The sequence below is a fragment of the Anastrepha ludens genome, chromosome 6 (genome assembly GCF_028408465.1).
Source record: "Anastrepha ludens isolate Willacy chromosome 6, idAnaLude1.1, whole genome shotgun sequence".
NCBI lineage: Eukaryota > Metazoa > Arthropoda > Insecta > Diptera > Tephritidae > Anastrepha > Anastrepha ludens.
Window position 1 is genome coordinate 65,590,965 of NC_071502.1, and position 19,072 is coordinate 65,610,036.

General features: G+C 35.2%; 1 long non-coding RNA gene across 2 annotated transcripts in view; it reads left to right on the forward strand.

Moving 5' to 3' along the window:
* Positions 1-7,342: 7,342 nt before the first annotated feature.
* LOC128866089 (uncharacterized) overlaps positions 7,343-19,072 on the forward strand; it is an 81,332-nt gene continuing 69,602 nt past the window's right edge. Inside the window, exons 1-2 of one of the 2 annotated variants that reach the window (XR_008454914.1) lie at positions 7,343-7,943; positions 10,269-10,579. This is a non-coding gene — a long non-coding RNA (uncharacterized LOC128866089). The remainder of the gene's footprint in view (positions 7,944-10,268; positions 10,580-19,072) is intronic. The other variant, XR_008454913.1, reaches the window with a different exon arrangement.

Here is a 19,072-nt window from a genome sequence, read left to right on the forward strand (position 1 = left end):
TTTTTTTAGAACAAATTTTATTTGAGTTATTCGTTCCAGGGATTTCAAGTGCAAGCAGCGCTAAGATCGTTTTAAAACTGCTGTTCTGACATTTGTATGGTAAAAGTAATGCCGTCTTGAGTAAATCTACCCTTGCTCGTGCTTTCGATTTTTTACAGTTTTAAAATACGTATTTGAATTTGCAATAAGAAGTTTTTTATTACAATTTGCGTTAAAATGGATGAACGAAAGGAGCGGCTGGCCCTTAACAACGAAAACTGATGAAAACATCAATAAAGTGAAAAAAAGATGATCAATAACAACAAATTAACATAACCATAAGAGAGCTGGCAGATGACTGGTATATTGCTCATGAATCCGTTCAGGACATTGTAGTTAATGAGTTGGGTTTGCGCCGTGTTGCTGAAAAGTGGGTACTAAAAACCTGCATTTTATAGGACCTCGTTGATAATAAGACATGATTTCCAAGGTTGAATCCGATTCAACATCCATCAAACGTATCATTTCAGGAGACGAGAATTGGTTTTATTAGTACGACGCGCAATGCACACATCAGGCGAGTGAGTGGAGAGCTCCGAAAGAACCAAACAAAAAACACGTCGTTTTCAGTCAAAAAATGTTAATGGTTTTTAGGGATTACAGCGGTAGTGTACACACCGAATTTTTGCCAGAGTTCAGACTGAAGCAATACGCCGAAAAAGAAAGAATTTGTGAGAAAACAACTTGTGAATTTTGCACTATGAAAACGCACGTCGCAAAGAGCCATCATTAACTGTAAATCTTTGACCAACAACGAAACGAATGCTATCTATGGGGAACGCCTAACGTTTTAACAGCCGAAAGGACGTTATAGAAAAATCAAAGACGGCTCTAATGGCTATACCGAAAATGGGTTCTAGAAATGTTTCGAGAGCTGGATTAATCGCTGGCATAAGTGCGTTGCAGTTGATGGGCGTACTTTGAAGGCGATAATATCACTTTTGAGGAATAAACTTGCATTTTTAATTTGCGGGACATATTCCGAGAACTTTTTGCTCACGGAGGTATACCAAGTTTTGTTTAGATATCTAAATTTTTATCTCTCGGATGAGCAGGCGAACAGAAAAATTTGTCAAAAATCGTCATTCTTAAAATGCTGGTGTCACTTATCTCTATTTGTTTCAACAAAATTGAAATGTTATAACCCGTAATTATGTGAACAAATGTATTCTTTGTAGGCGCGTGCAAAAATGTAAAGAAATAATTTGAGAAAAATTCATAATGAAGAGTTGCAAATACAAGGGTTGCCTCATCTTTTGCTAAAATACCTACCAACCGAATGTCATACGAACTTATAAGATACTTAAATTAATCGTAGGTAGTTGAATATTTAAGTTAGGTTTCAAAATATCCGATGGGTCTTTTCCCGGTGGAAGGGAAAGAAGAATGCCTCCTCTGTATAGGAAGAAGAAGAAGAAGCGAGCAGTGCGCTTTGTGAAAACTCAGAAAAAAGGAAAGGAGAAGAAGAAGGAAAAATACTTAATATTTAATATCATAAAAAGAACGAAGATGATATGGTTGACTGAAGTGCAAATATGTACGTACCTACGTATGTAAGTCTGTAAGTAAGTAGCATCAACGCAACAACAGCAAACTCAGACGAAATGAATGCAAATTAAATGTCACCCATTCATTCATTCAAGACGAGCGCTTAAAACGATAAACAAAAAGTAAAGAAAAAATAAAATAAAAATAAAAAAATATACACAATATATATATACAAAAATATAAACAAAGCTAAGCGGTATTAAGTAGCTTTGGGCGTTTCGTATGTTGGGCGCCGTTGCTGTTGCACACCCGTCAACTACATGCGACAGCGTGCTTATTATTTTTTTTATTAGAGTTGCTGCTGTTAACTTGTCTGCCTATCTTTTTTCTATTTTTACAAAACATGTCAACTTGTTCGATTCTTTATCCGTAATTTTCAAGGTATTCTAGTTGAACCCCCACAGAAGAAACAACAGCAATACGCTGTTGGCATCGTATGCTCAGTCCGAGAGTTATGTCTCTCGGCTTCTGTGAGTAGGTTGGCGCTTTTTATTCGTTTTTATTTTTGTTTAGACTCAATTTACTACTTAAGTATGCAAGTGCGTAAGATTTAAATGCGCTAGTCAACTTAAGTTTGCCAATATGTGCGCGGGTGTGCATGGGTGCTTGCATAGGTAAATATTAGTTTACTTGAGTATGTACTATAAATATTTTACCACACACACGCATAGAGTGGTTGTGAGATAGTGAGAGCTTATTCTAAGCCTCACAGATCGTTACCTCCAAAGAGGTTGAGAATTTGCGTTAATTTGATTGAATTTGAAGAGCGGAAAATGTCTGCTTCTTGTTTTAAGATACCTCAGTATGCATGAATGTATGTGTGAGTATTTTGCTCTAGCTGAGTGTGGGCACACAAATCAAAATGAATATAAACTGGCCAGACGAGGTGTTATATCATTTTGTAGAGCGCCAATATAAAGGCCATTGATTTTTATGTGAACATACATATGTAACGTGAATTGCGATTGTAGTGGTGTTTGAGTACCATTTTATATGCAGTTTACGTCAAGTTTGCCAATACTGTTAAAATGAGCGTCTGCAACAAATGTATGATTCAGTCGTTTCGTCGATTTTATATTTTTGTTTTTCAAAGTACCAGAGCGTATTATATACGGAGTGAATATAACTTCCTAATTTTGTATTTAAATCGTTTTTGCAATATTTGCGAAGGTGATTGTGGCGTGTAAATAAGCCCCCGATGACACTGAGTATGAGCACGAGTAGGGACTAGTGAGTGCACGAGTACGAAGGACGCATCAGATTGGTCACGAAAATTAATTGAATGACTTATTTTGTTGTTTAAGTTTTAGAATAAAAAAGTTTTTAGTAAATTTTCTTGGTTTATGATTATGTAAGGAAATTGTAAGAGAGACACAAATTTCCGAAATATGTGGGGATGTCTGCAGTAGTGCAGTTTTGCCCAAAATTGCTACTGATTGATAGTAGAGTGTAACGACAAGCTTAGTTTTATGGGCCATAGTTCACGACGACCTCTGATGTTGCCTATTGTGCTTGACGATCTTTTTGTTTCATATTATCAATGAATTTACAATAGAGTCACACCACCTAGGAGAGTGAGTCTTCGTCTAGCGAGAGCTGAATATTCGCACAGCATGTACTGCGGTGTTTCATTGCCCAGCTCGCAAAACTGACAGACACTTCGAGGGGTGCCTTTTATATTTCGGGATTAGAGAACAAAAACAAATTTTAATCATCGAAAATCACTTTATTGTGTTTCAAAATATTCTCCATGAAGATCTATACACTTTTGCATGCGTTTGAACCAATTGTCGAAGCACTTTTGCCACTCTGAATGAGATACCTCCAAAACATGCATTCTGAATGCCGCAACCGCTTCTTCAGGTGTCGAAAAACGTTGACCTCTCAGTTTGTTTTTTACGTACGGGAATAAAAAGAAGTTATTCGGTGCCAAGTCAGGACTATACGGTGGATGACCCATTCATTCGATGTTTTGGGTGCTCAAAAAGTGATCCGTCTTTAGCGATTGGTTTTCCTAATTTCTTAGAAGACAACTGGCAAACAAATGGTTGTGTACCACTCAGAATTTACTGTTCTGCGTTGTTCTAGTGGTACGGTTGCGACAAAACAGGCACGGTACGGTTCCGAAAAAACAGGCGACCACTAATGCCTGGTCCCACTAATGCCTAAGATTGTCTCAATCTCACGATAGGTCGCATGACGATCTTGCAATATCAGTTCGCGCACAGCATCAATGGTTTTCGGAACAACAACTGATTTTGGACGACCTTGATGAAATTCGTCTTGCAGTGAACTACGACCACGATTGAATTCACCATACCATCGATAAACACTAGTCCTTGATTGAGCTTCATCGCCAAAAAATGAATTAAGCTCATCCATGAAATGTTGCTGAGCTAATCCACTTCGAAAGTTGTAAAAAATAATCGCACGAAAATATTGACGATTTAATTCCATTTTTGGACCAAGATGAATCTTTTAAGTTACTGTAAACAACAGAAATAGCGCTGGTATTTCAAAACGTTCTGAGTACGTAAAAGCCAAAAAATATCAAACTTTGCGATACAGCTGTCAGTTGCCAGATTGCAACACCAGGGTTGCCAAATCCCGAAATATAAAAGTCACCCTTTTTTTGGTTAATACAAAACGTTATAAAGCTCAGTAGACCTTCATAATGGAAATGATGATCACAATGGACTGAAAATAGTTGGTTTGGGCATGTAGGGTAGGTGACGCAGATCACGGCAGGCAAAGTTTTGATATTTAATTTTTTGGCATAAAATCATTGTCGGAACCATTTTTATCAAGAGACACAAATAGAGTATGTATCCTGGAAATATGACTATACAATAGCCTTTCTGAGTTACACTTAAAATGTATTCCATGGCACAAAAAACACCTTTTAAAGTTTTTTTTTTTAATTTAATATGCGCTTGTATCGCCAATGCTTTGTTTATATATTCGAGTTTATAATATGCGCTTCTATCCCTGGTTAGATAGTTTGCCGAGCTTCTCCTCCAATTAATGGCGTGCGTCTCGATGTTATCCTGCAAATGGATGAACCAACTGTAGAGTCCGAACAACAAACGGTTCTCTTATGAGGAACCTTTTCGTGAAAGAAGTATATGCAGAGGCTTAGATTGCTTAGTAAAAGAGGTTTCGACCCGTGTGTTATGTTTATCTTAAGTTAATCAGTGCAACTTTTTAGAACAGAAGCATATATATGTATTGCTTTTTCTAGTAAAAAAGAAAACAAAAAAGTTCAAAAATATCCATATTTGCTAAAAAGTTCACATGCTAACGTTGATTTTTTTGCTATGAAAGAGGACGAGTTTGCTTCCAACTCAGGATGATTTGCCAATGGACTTAGAAATACCGGGAATGACATCCTTAGTGTAAGATGACCAGGAAATATTTTCGGGTATCGAGAATACAAGGAAAATATTTTGTCTATGAGGGTAAGAGGTCGTGCGCATATTTATTTATACAAATCTCATTACTTAAACCCCTAAAATTATATGGTAATTCAAGAATAATACAATCGAAACAATTATTTAAATTACGTTTCTATTTATAACACCATCATCATCTTGTTCAGATCTTGTTCATACCATGTTAGGCTTGAACGTCCTCATGCTTTTGGCGTTACGGGGTTGTATGACACGATTGGTTTCTGGGGTCGGCCACGTCTTATGCGCGTCATATGACCTAGCCATTGCAGTCTTTGTAACTTGACGTATTTCCAGATGTTGTTGCAGCAATTCTTCATTGAAACATGTCTGGTATATACCATCTGGCAGTCGTAGTGGACCAAACACCCCTCACAGCACTTTTCGCTCGAACACTCTTAGACGCGATTCATTTTTATAACTCAGCATTCGCAACCCTACGCAAGAAATGGCTATATTATTGCTCGGTATAGACGTAGTTTGTCTATTTATATATACCTTCTGCTCAAATACGAACGAGACGTTATCAATAAAACAGTCCGCGGATGACATATGGCAAAAATAAATTTTTGGTTTTTTGGTAGGACTGTTATAAGCTTACATGGCAAATTTCAGCGTGATATGTCACATAATTTGTTTTCTGTGCTACTGTAAACAAGTCAAGCTCGAGTGTGTTCTTCGAATTCTCTTTTATGACTTCAATTGTCTCAAAATGTTTTCCACGGAGTGGCAACTTGAGCTTGGGAAACAGGAAAAAGTCACATGGAGCCATATCAGGCGAATACGGTGCTTGCGGAACGATATTAACATTATTTTTGTTCAAATAATCGCGAACAAGACGTGATGTGTGAGCTGGTGCATTATCGTGATGCAAGAACCATGACTTGTTGTCCCACAATTCCTTCCTTTTAAGACGAATGTTCTCGCGCAAACGCTTTAAAACGTTTAAATAATATTCAGCGTTAACCGATTTTGCGATTTGTGCGATTTTCAAGCACAATTTCCTTTACTTTTCTGATGTTTTCGTCGTTTACTGATGTTGCTGGACGACGTTCATGAGGCAAGTTTTCAACCGATGTACGGCCCTCTTTGAACGATTTGTACCACTGGAAAACACGTGCACGCGATAGAGCAGAGTCCCTATAGGTTGGCTGCAACATTTTTAAGGCGTCTGAAGCCGAAATTTTGTTGGAATATCAAAATTTCAAACAAATTCTTTGTTCAACTTGAATTTCCATCGTTAAATTCGAAGAACACACTCGAGCTTGACTTGTTTACAGTAGCACAGAAAACAAACTATGTGACATATCACGCTGAAATTTGCCATGTAAGCTTATAACAGTCCTACCAAAAAAGCAAAAATTTATTTTTGCCATATGTCATCCGCGGACCGTTTTATTGATAACGTCTCGTTCATATTTGAGCAGAAGGTATACATATATTTAAATCAAAGAATGCCAATAATAATAATAAGTTTTCCAGCTACAACATATTTTCAGAAAATTTACAGCAAAATATTTACATATATACATTCTAAGAATTTTAATTCTAAAAATGTTGTGGCCAGTGTTCTTAAAATCATTGCAACACACTTCAAATGAAATCAAATCAAACCGAGCATAACAGCGTTACAATGAAAACAATAACAACAACTTAGCCAAGCGCTGAAGTACTAAAACAAAGTATTATGTATTAAATACTCTGGCAGGTAGGTAAGTAATGCTGTTTATACTCGTAGTTGCCTTAGAGCTGGTGGTGGCCCAGGCGTAACGCATCCGCGCCGCCGGTCGACGCATACAAATCGTCGCCCAGTTGCCGTCAAAGTTGTTAAATCGCCAAAGACCAGATCGGATGTAGAAGAAGAAGATTCGCGGACTCCACCGACGTTAATCAACAAAGCGTGAAGCAGAAAAGAGTAAAGTGAGTGATGTGTGTGTGCAAGTGTGCTTGTGTCTGTGGGTCTGTCTACTTAAACTTAACGCGTCGCAAAAAGATATATAAAAACCAAAATTGACTTTGCTCATTAACAAAGGCAAAAACAACAAAATCCACATATAGCAGCTAAAAAATAAAGGAAAGAAAAACAAAAACACCGCCACAGTGGGCAGAGAGTCGGCCATAAGAAATGCCGAAGGAGAAGAGGTGAGGGCAATAAAACAAAATTGGCGGTGACTTAATTATAATTACTTTTTTCTTCGATGTTCAACACGCTGAGAAGCTCTCCACACACTCGTTGCAAATTCTCTGAAACTTCGCAAGACCGGTTTGGGGGTTTATGGCAGCACCCCAATGAGTGCAGTTTAAGAAAAGCAACTGAGCATACCAGCTGTTTGCTGTTTGCTGCAGACGCTGACTAACTTACGAGTAAATGCTTTGTGCTGAGCGCTTCAGTTGATTGCTTTTCTTTAGAGAAGTTTTGCTTTTTACTTAACTCATTTTCTTCTCATTGTCTCTTTGGCATTGGCCACTAACTTGTTTGCTGGCTTGCTGGCTTACTTGCAACTCAGCCAACCAATCAACTAGCCAGCTAGCAAGCTAGCCAAATGTCTCACAGCCACTACGATTTCGACAGTCTTAGCCTACTCGGTGTGGCGAGTACAACACAAACGCTTTGAGGTACGGTACGCGTGCGCACGTTGTCGTCGGACGGTTAAAAGTTTTAGTACATCGATTTTAGATTGAATTGGTTTGGATTTGATTGTGCGCGTGTGAAGTAGTGTGTGCGTGAGCTCGAATGTGGTTCGAGTGGAAGACGAGTATATGTACGAGTACAACGTTGCGAAGGAAGTCGAATAGACAACGCAACGAAACAGAGAAGTGATAATTTTAAATTTAAAGATAACCAATAAAAAAATATTAAAGAAAATAAATTTAATAAAACGTGATACGCTGTAAATTATTGCAAAGGTATGTGAGCATGCATGGAATGTGAATTCTAAATCAATGAAATTTTCAATAGAATTGTATTTTAGTTGGTTGGTAAAGTGAAGTGCGCGTTAAAGCATATCTAAATACATATGTACATATTTATGCCTTTCAACAACTCCCTTTTGAAAATAATGTTTACAAACGTCACGCGCCGCACGGCAGGAAGTCTCACAAATGCGTGCAAAGACTTGCTGAAGTTGTTAAATCATTGCTATTGGCATTTATGAATGCGTGCATGTGAATTGTTTTGCGGCTGACTTGATGATTTTAGCTGCTTGCATTTTTATTGTTGTTTTTGTTGCCCTTGTACGCTAACACGCTATGAATGATAGTGCAAATGAATGGGCTCAAGTTATTTCATGGTGCATTTCTTTACGATACACCCATTGCGCTTGCGGTTAAGCCTGAACGTTTAGTTAGAGTGAACTTTGTTGATGTTTTGAGTTTTTTTGTTTTGTATTGCTTAGCCGTCATTAGCAGTCGATGAGGTCAGCAAAATGTGCGCCTTGTGCTCATTTAATATATACACAAAGCGACAGTACGAGCCGTAAGAAATTGATTGATCAAAATTTGAGTTGCTGCTACTCTTCTCTTCGAAAGACTTAAGCAACGAACCCGCACCGCACCTAATTAAAGTTGCTGCGCAAATCTATACACATATTGTTTCGAAAAAACTAAAATTCATATATTTTGAGTGTTTTTGAGTGTGAATACCTGTGTGCGTCTTGCACGGTTGTGATTATGCCTTAAATAAAGCGCTCATCACCACACCATCTATGAAGTGAGCTGAGCTTAGTTGTGCGCCTTAAGCGTTCAGAGTATAAGTAAATAAACAAAATTAATATTAAACGCAGAAGTTGGTGTATTTGATTTCATAATACTTACGCTTACTGCCAGCGCAATGTATCGCGCTCTTGACCAACTCCATAGCTATACTTAAGCTGGCAATAGCAACAATAATAAAAAGGCCAAAAGCAGCAATAATATGTAATAACAAAAACTACAAAGCCAGCAACAGTTGAACAATCATCAGTCGCAAGCGTTGAATGAAGCGACAGCATAACCTCAATACAGCGCTGAAATTTATGCAAAAAAAAGAAAAAACCTACAATGAAATTAATAAATAAAAACACCCACAAAAGAAAATGTTGAAGAAGTACGAATAAATTACGAAAGCAAATGGAAGAATAATGGAAGAATGTGAAACAAACTGAAAAATAGGTAGCGAATTGGAATGTGAATGAGTACTGGGGGTGCAAAGTTTTGTATAAAAATTTCAAAAAAATCGGAAAAAATAATGGTTTCATTTAGAGAAAATAAACGGGTTTTAAAACGTTTTATAAAATATTACTTCCATATAAGATTCTAGTCTATATAGCATTTTTGATCATTTTGAAACTGGTCTCTAACTTTAAAGGCCACTTTATCATGCATTTCACTCATTTCAAGCGCTTATAAAACTCTCGGGTCAATATTTTTAAAGGCCAGTTTATATTCGCTTTAAAATTTTGTAGCTAAGATCGAAGGGTTTGAGTTCGAATCGCATTATTATTTTTGCGTAGGTTTTGAAATGGAATTAGATAATTTCTATTCTCATTAGAATTAAAGTTATATTAAGTACTTTAAATAAGCTGAGACGGTCCATGACTAAATTTGTAGTGAGATACAAGGTGGCGCAAAATTAATCACATTATCGGATGATGTTATAATTTTAGCAAATGCCGTCGTGCATCAATCATTTATTTGATAAAAAATTTATTCAAAAATAATTGGATGACTAATTTTGTGCCACCTTGTCGTTAAATTGTGAATATTTTTCCCAATAAGTTGGACTCAAGGACGGAATTTAAATAAACCACAAAATTTTAATTATTTTATTTATTTGGTAGGCCGATATTTTGTTAGGAGGTTATTTTGCTATTATAATTCTGCTGAAGTGAGATATTGCGACAGTTTTATTTCAATTTCGGATATTTTTTCCACCAAAGAAGAAAAAACTGCTATATCATATAAAACTGCTTTATCATCAGTTAAATAACTTTAGCTTAATATTGAAGAAAATATAAAAAGGCATAAAAAGAGTATATAAATAGAGATAAATAGAGCTAAATAATATACAAATGAAATTTTAAACAAAAAAATAGTTATACTGAACCACACAATTTTGGCTTGTTATGTAACCAAAGGAAAGTGGCCTAAAAAATGGGTGTAAAATATAAATCAAACTCATAAAGCTTTTTTTTGCAAAGACATATTTTGAAATAAACCAGAAGAAAAACTAATTTCCATAAATTTATTTGGCAGCAAAACATATAAATATCTACTATAATGTCCCAACAAGGAAGTAAAAAGAAATAAAATAAATTGCACGCAATAGCTACAACAACACTTAAATAATGAGCAACAAATAAAACTTTAAAATTCAACAACTACACAAATAATTTATATTTGGCAAAATTACGTAAAAATCAACAAGTCAAACAGCCAGCAGCGAAAGGAGCGGTCAACGAGTAGTGGGCAACCAAAAATTGGCAGAGTAAAATAAAAATATACAAAAAAAATTTAATATACAAAATTTAAATATATTAGTTACAACTGTCAAACAGCACAGACTGGTAAGTTTATGCAATAATTTTTGTAAACTGTTAGTAATTTTGGTTAATTACATAAAGAGCTGGCGTTGCTAATTTGGTTAAAATTTTTTGGCAAATTTCTTTTTCACTTTTTGCATCAAACATTTATCTCAAGTTTTCATTGGCTGTGAAACTTTTTTTTTAACAGTTACCTATGGAAGCATTTAATGACTGCCAAATCTTCTGTTGAAGCTTATGTAAGCACAATTAATATCTCAGCGGCGTATCTACCAATGTTAAATGTCACTTTACGCCTACTGCAAGACGTGCCATTTACCTTTGCTGAGCGAATAGATGCAGAATCGAGTTCAACTGCAATATTTCATTATTATTAATTAATTTTCATGTTTTTGGGCAATCATTTTTGTGCAATGGAAGCTTAAATATTTAATATATATTAAACACATTTCGATTATATCACTCGGCTATGTGGGTGCATGAGTTCATTGAAGTTTGTTTCTTAAGTCTTTTGTATGCCAACGCCACATCGAGCTCTTTGACGATTAAGGCTAACATTTCAATAAACGAATAAATTTATGAAATTCTAATAAAATTTGGCTTGAATTTTATGTAACTTTTTTCGTAGGCAAGCATTCGATTATTAAATTGTTTGTTTTTGTGGCAGTGGATGGCTGTTCAAAAAAGTTCGCAAATAATGTGATATTATATTATGAGTTAAAAAATTAACTATTTAGCTTGGAATGCAAAAAATATTAATTCTAGTGTCTAAGTATAATATTATACTACATATGCAGTCAGCGGCAAAAAAGTGTAATGATTTTTTAATTTCAGTTATTTTTTTTATAAAAAATGAGTTCAAAAACCAAATAATGCAAGGTTTCCAAAGTTCACAAAATTCGAGAAATTTTCATCAAAATGTGAAACTTTGCATTCAGAAGTTTTAGATAAAATCTGTGTATGCAGTTTTATAGGGCATTGAATTTTGGTAGTGTTTAGTATACTGGCTCAAAAATCTCGTTGGGTCTGGCAATTTTTTTGCTGATGTTGCCTTCTATCGGGTGTTGTCTTAAGAGCTTGAGAACTTGAAATGATAATGCAAAACAGAAATATTGTTGTTATGATTTTTTTTTATATATAATCTGGTAGATAATTTCATGGCAATATGAGATCCGGCACATGTCCGCCGTATTCGATCAGTTCAATTTTTGACTACTTTTTTCAATAAATGTTGCCGTACGGCACCAATAGAGGCTTGAATATTGGAATAAATCGATATATATGTATATATTATCGGCTTATATAATCAATATATATATAAGTATATACTTATATGTATGTACATATATCACTCACTATACAATGCAAAATTTTGACTTTTATGTATTTTTTATTTTTGATTTGAGTTTTGATTTTTTTATAAAAATACAAAACCGCAGATGGCTTTTTATGAGCACTGTTTTTATGAAAGAATGCACTTGGAGGTTTGCCATTGTTTGCCGAGAAGCGACGCCATTAGAAACAAATGTCTTCTATCATTCAACAGGATGATTTTATTTGTAATGAGGGGATTACTCAGTTGCGTCAATAGTATAAATACTAACCATTTGTGTTTTTCCTTTATAAAATAACTTTTCGTTGTTGGTGTATAGTATATGGAATACACAGTAGCTTTTCTAATTATATCTCTCCGATAATAATGTGTTAATTAATGTAATTTTGAAATAAATAAAAATATATATAGCGTATTTACAATTTCATCAGACAATATTCACGCAAATATTACAATCCTTTGAAGTTCTAGTTTGTTTTGTTTTAGCACTGTTTTGTTTTTGTGGCTGTCACGGCTCATTATTAATAATCATATACTGACGCACATATCTTAAAATTATTCCAAGCTTTTTCGTCAATACTTATGTGTTGATGTTGTCCTACAAATAAAGGTCTCTACAATTTATTTCTTTTGTTGATGCAATGATATTTCTTGTAGACGAGTTAAGGTATAAATAACTTTAGAAGATAGTGTACCGTGCCGTCTCTGAATATGAAGTAATTTTTATGAAAAGTTTTTTCATGGCGGAAATGAGTTCCGAAAACTTGACAATGCCCGTTGAGATGCAACTTTGGTTGTTTTGTTATTTTTTAATAAAAATTATAGTTAGGTTAAATTTTGTATAGCTGGTGCCTTGCACAGGGTGTTTGAAGGAAAGCGAGAGAAAACTCTTAATTCTTTTATATATATACAGGGTTTGATTGAAAAGTAATGAGCCTTATTTTTTTTAAGCAGTCTTATTAAACCTTTTGGTTTATTCAACTAATATTCTTCAAAATAGGATCCTTAAGCGTCAATACACCGCTGGTAGCGGTCCTTAGACTGCAGGAAACATTTTTTAAACTCATCTGCCGGAATCGCGTTCAATTCGGCTGTCACAGTTTTTTGGATCGCCTCGATGGAGTCGAAATACCTCCCCTTCAGCTTTCTTTCCAGGCGCGGGAACAAGAAGAAGTCCGGAGGGGACAGGTCTGGGCTGTAGGGAGGGTGGGGAAGCACCGGAACCCCTATCTTGGCCAATGCAGAGGTGCAGAGGAAGGCGGTGTGCACCGGCGCATTGTCGTGATGAAGGGTCCAATTGTTGACGAGGTCGGGCCGAACCCGAGCGATGCGATTTTTCAGCCGAAGGAACACTTCTTTGTAAAATGTCGCATTTACAATGCTTCCTGGAAGTACAAACTCCTTGTGGACGATCGAGTAACGTGGCTTCAATTTGCCCCTGCAAAATCCTAACACACTTTTAAAACAGCTTTCACGCGCGGAGCGATGTTGACTGCAACGCTGTTGCCAGCGAACTGGGACCGGTTTCTAGTGGAACGGGAAGGTCCAACGATCATTTTCCCCCACTAACCGATTCTCTATTTTGGTCTTTCACCGATATTCAAACCTACGTTCTCTCTGAATTCCGAATGATAGTTACGCACCAACTCATTCGCTTACGGTGGTCGCCTTGATTATTTTACCATAACGAAAATTTGAAATATTGAGTTTTATGGAGAACAAAAAGTTGTAAATTCTTACTTCTTCTTCGGCTAAGCATTCGAAAAAGGGCGGAAAAATTATTTTCGAGTCTTAGTCAGACCATAACAGTGACAAAGATAGTGCATAATACTTTCCATCTCCACGACGTCTCTTTAGCTTTTAAAAGAATAAAACTCATTCTCTTACTGGCTTTACTCATCAGAATATGACTTCATCTATATAAGAGTAACGAGGATATTAAAGATAATAACAATCATAATAACCACAATAAATTACATGCAATTTCATACCCATACAACTGATGACATTGAAACTATTTGCAAAAGCAATTTTAACCTCTTTGTTGGTGCTTTTTTGCTTAACACTTGATTTATATAACACATATTTGTACCCCTTGCACTGGAAAATTATAAATACAATTTTTTCTGAAAATACTTCCTCCAAAGTCGAGCTCATATACATAAACGACGATCTCCCTTTGGATTAATTTCTCGGATTTCTCTTCCAAATCATTGGTAAGAGCTACTTAAGTAAACCACATATTATGATGTGATAATATCTTTTAAAGAAATTTACCTGATGTTGTTTTGTTTTGTATCCAGCAATAAAAGTTCCAGTTGACTTTACTATTCAGGTTGAACTCACTTAAAAATTAAAAAAAAAAAAAAAAATGGAACTATTTCAAAATGTATTTGATAATATACTTGTGATTGTTGCTGTAACAGCATAAGAATTGCACATAAATGTTAGAGAAATATTGCCGAAGAGACAGTAAAGTAGACTGATGTCTAATGATGATACCATTGCCTGTATTGGTAATTTTCCTAGATTTTTAGAAATCGTTCCAATACATGAGTGCCATCTTTAGTCTCAGCACCCATCATATATTACTACAAATTCTACCCCCAGCTCTAATAAACCAATTAATAACCGGCACTCGACTTGTGTTTTTCCCTCTAACTGCGATTGTAAATTATTAATTGTGCTTAAAGAGTTAAATAAATGATGAGAAAATGATAAATAAATGAAGAACTTCTTTAATACAGCGATTTCATCTTCATTTCAACAGCAGCTTCATTCTCTCTCAATATATTTATACCATGAATTGTGCTTTGTTCGCGTAATTGATTGAAAATTCTTACCCAGTAGCGTATCCATTAACTAAGAAGCTTAAAAGATTCATTAATGTGTAAGCGAACATTGTATTCTACATCTGTGTGTATGTATATGTGTATGAATTTATAAGCTCACATGTAGCTAAACTTGGTGCTAATCAGAAGACATATACATTTGTTTTAGAACTAAGCCCATAGTGATTTCACATTCAGCCATCAAGTAAATTAATAAATGCGTTACTCCATTCTCTTAGTCGCCTACGAGTGATTACAAAAAGTATTTATGTACATATCTATATGTGTTTATACGTATTATTCTCAGGCGTATTTGGCATACGCAATAAAATATTCTCAGCATACTTGCACCGCGTAGCTGTCAATTCGTTTATCTACTTACATTTTGATGCATATGTGTGTGTAAGTTTGGTTATTTAGGAGACTGTTGGCGAGCAAAAGATGATTTCATATATTGAAGTTCAGCTACCCAGATAAATAACTTATGCACGTATCAAAACGCCAATTGTACATACTCGTACATATATTTTCATATGGCTATTTACCCTGAAGGGAAAATCGCTGCTCAAGAACTGGGGTTCATATAGTGATTTCGAGACTAATTCGAGTACTTTTATACATTGCTATTGAATAAAAAATAGAAAAAATAAAATATATATCCTTGTGCTCAACTAATTAAGTTAGCAATATTTTGAGCAATTTGGCTATACAGTAGGTTCTGTTTTTATGCGGTAGATACGTTCCGCAAGAAACAGCATAAAAAAAAACAGCATAAAAAAAGCTAATAGTTCTATAGTAAAACTATAGATACGTTTCAAATGCTAAAACCGCATAAATCTGAAATAATGTAATAAAATCGGATAAAAAAGGGCACTAGTCCCATATTATAACTATAGATACGTTCCATAGACCGCATGAATCTGAAATAATTAAATAAAATCGCATAAACAAAATATTGTATTTTTGAAAATTATATCTTTATTTAAGAAACGTCAGAATCGAAAAATAAATTTAAGTCAGAAATAGAATCAGACAATACCCACATGTTGCGCGTTCGTTTAGGATTTGGCGTAAAATCACTTCCGTCACTTGAGGAAATGTACACGTCTGATCAGGATGGTGATGCAGGCGGTTCCATACTTGTAGGGTTAGCATTTCTGATGTAATCTGTGATGAGTTTTTGCTTAGCTGGTTTAGAATCTTGTTTATATGTACAATTCCCGATAGGTCGACATGCATTTTGTAATTTAAAAAAAAACCGCACTATTTCAAAACCGCATAAAAAAAAGCCGCATAAAAACAGAACCTACTGTATTTATAATGTACGGTAATTTTTTTTATATGGGAAAGATTCCCAACACCGTCAAGGGAAAACATTATAAAAAATCAAAGAGAATTTTGAGTCACTCAAACTTTTATTTAACTATACTAAAATTCAATTACGTACCGAAATTTTTTCTAAAACTTCTGGATGGAAAGGTTGTTGAAAGGTTTTCGTGAAAATTTGTTGAATTCTTCAAAACGTGACTTTATATGGTATTTCTTATAAAATAAGGCAGATTTTTATATAAAAATTATCGGTCTAAATGACGCTGGCTCAGTTTGTTCAGCACACCTTGTGTTCAGTATAATAGAAGCGCGACAAATTTTAACTTTGTTTGTATGTTTTTATAAAAGCGATCCATATAACTCAAAGTTGCAAACTTTGTATAAAAGTCCCAAAAATGTAGGTTCGGTTAAAGCGGTTGTCGAGTGTGGGGCACACTTAAGCTCTAATCCTGCTAAAACCAGGGTGTAATTTTCAAAAATTTTAGAAGATTCATGATTTCCACAGAACTAAGAACTTCGAATTCGTAATTCCAAAAACTAAAAAGAAATTATCATCATAAATAAATAAACAAATAAATAAATAAATAAATTTTCAACTCTTTTAATCAGAATATTTGGAAAACTGCAAGATATGCAGTTCATTTAATTTTAGTAAAGGGTAAGTTTGAAGTTGCCCAAAAATTGCGCTGATTTTTGACAATTTTTCGGAGGCGATGTTTATAATTTTCTTCCACATATTCTTCCTCGGCAGTCTTATGGAGTAAAAGGCCTAACACTTCAGCGAGAAACAAATGTCGAAAATGAACCAAAATTTTGAGTTAATTGTAATTTGAACTTTGTTAAAAAAATATTTAAAGGGTTACGAAACTGAATTCCTAGAATTTTTTAAAATTTGTTTCGAAAATTCGGAATTAAAAGTTGGAAAATTGTACAAAAGTTTTTACAAAGCTTGGAGCTGTATGCTGTACGGTTTTTGTTGTATAATGCACTATACTTTTATAAAAACATACAAAAAAATTAAAAAAAAAATATTAAACCTTCTATTACTTCTCGAAAACCACTGTATTGCTTTACGTGCTCATAACCGTTCTGTTTCTGTATATATATTTTCAAAAGTTATTTACTTTATTTCATTTTCTGAGTTTCGGTTGCTCAAACTGTTCATGATTTTCCTACTGGGCATCCCAGTTGACTTGAATGTGTGAAAAAACTTCGCCAAAAAACCGGATTTCTGAAGACCAACAACGATGCAAAGTTGTCGCCGACAATCACCGCCGTGTTTGCTTAGTGGCTGCCGCAAAAGGCGTAAAAAAGTTGAAATTAAAGCTAACTTTGTGGACTTTTGCGGATTCACAGAAAAATGACGTCAAATGTGTGAGCGAAAAAGGCAAAAAAAATTCAAGATGTGCGCTCAAATATTATACATATTTATGTATATAGAAATAGTATTTGAATTAACAAAAACGCTGTCAAATATGTATGTGTGCTATTCCATATAATGGGTACATAACTTATGAAGAAATGCTTTAAAATTTATCAGCCAACGAAAATCGCTAAAAGGAAATGTTACAACATTTTATCGAACAGCATTACTTCACGTTTGATGTTTGATTGTTTGAAAGTATTTCATTTACTTTATTGACGCGATTTGTATTTATTGCAACTTGTTACCTTACTTGTGTTGATGTCACGCCCATGTCGAGAAATTGTCTAAAACGGCAGTTGCTTGGTTTCATTTATCCAAGCCAAGTATTAACCTGTTTTTCAAGGTTATAGCAAAATAAAAACATCAACTTTGTTTTTTTCGCTTTACTTCACTGTCGTTTGCAAATTGCCGATTGCACAAAATGCAGATACGAATTCGTACTTGTGTATACGAAATCGGACACTAACGTGATTGCCGGTGGTGACTTCGAATGTGTTGCCTTGATTGCAAATGTGTGAAAAAGCAGAGAATAATATCAAGCCAAAAAAGCCGAGGAAAAAAACGTTAAACTGATCTTCACTAAATTACATAAGAAATGGTTTACAGCTGTGTGTGCCGTTTCCGGCCACATGGACTGGATGCTGCAAACCAACTGTTGCCAACAAGCAATGGGTTAAAAATCAAAGCGTGAAAGTTATTGCATCATCGTTGTCATAACCGTTGCACATCGACAAGCAGCGGCTGCTCCTTTGGTGACAGCCAATTTGCTGTGACATTTTCACATTGACACTTAGCGGCCTTGAAACGCAAAAGTGGTGGGAAGCATGCACATACATGTGTAAGTATGTAAAGTATGATGAGCGTCTATGTGCGAGAGAATATGAGTTTCAGGTAAAACGACATTAAGTATTAATTAAGTACGTTGCTTAAAGTGGATTACGTGCAGTAGCGCTATTGCGTTATCCGTATATTTTTCTACGAAATAAACTTCTAATGAAAAAGGTGCGCTCTGCTAACAAGCAAAAAAAAAAATAATAGTAATAATAATAATAACAATAAAAGTAAAAGTACACAAAAATATATATATATATTATATATATATGTATATATTACAGCACACAATGAAAAATTACCGCTGTCAACACACCCCAATACCTTCATCATAAAATTCTCTGCTATGCGTTTCAAATGCAATAAAAGGACCGCTCTGTCGGTGCTCTTTGTCAACTACGCTTGACTGCTTACGGGCGGCTTACCACGGTTTTTTATTTGTTTTTGTTGCTGCAACACCTTTTTCCCACTTACAGCTCTTCTCACTCTCAGCGTTTGCTATTTGTTTGCTGCTTCTGTTTGCTATCACAGCTGAGATCATCATTCAGTAGCGTGGCAGCAAATGCAATACATAGGTATATATTTATCGATGTACGTACGTGCACTATGCGCTCACTCGCCGCACCCGGTTGCACCATTGCTGAACGAGTGCTATTGCATCGTGCCGTTCAAGGCAGATGACAAGCGGAAGTGCTTTTCATGGTGACACATTGAAAAATGTCTACTGTGGTGATTGACCTATTGGCCATGTGCGAAGTTTTGTGTTC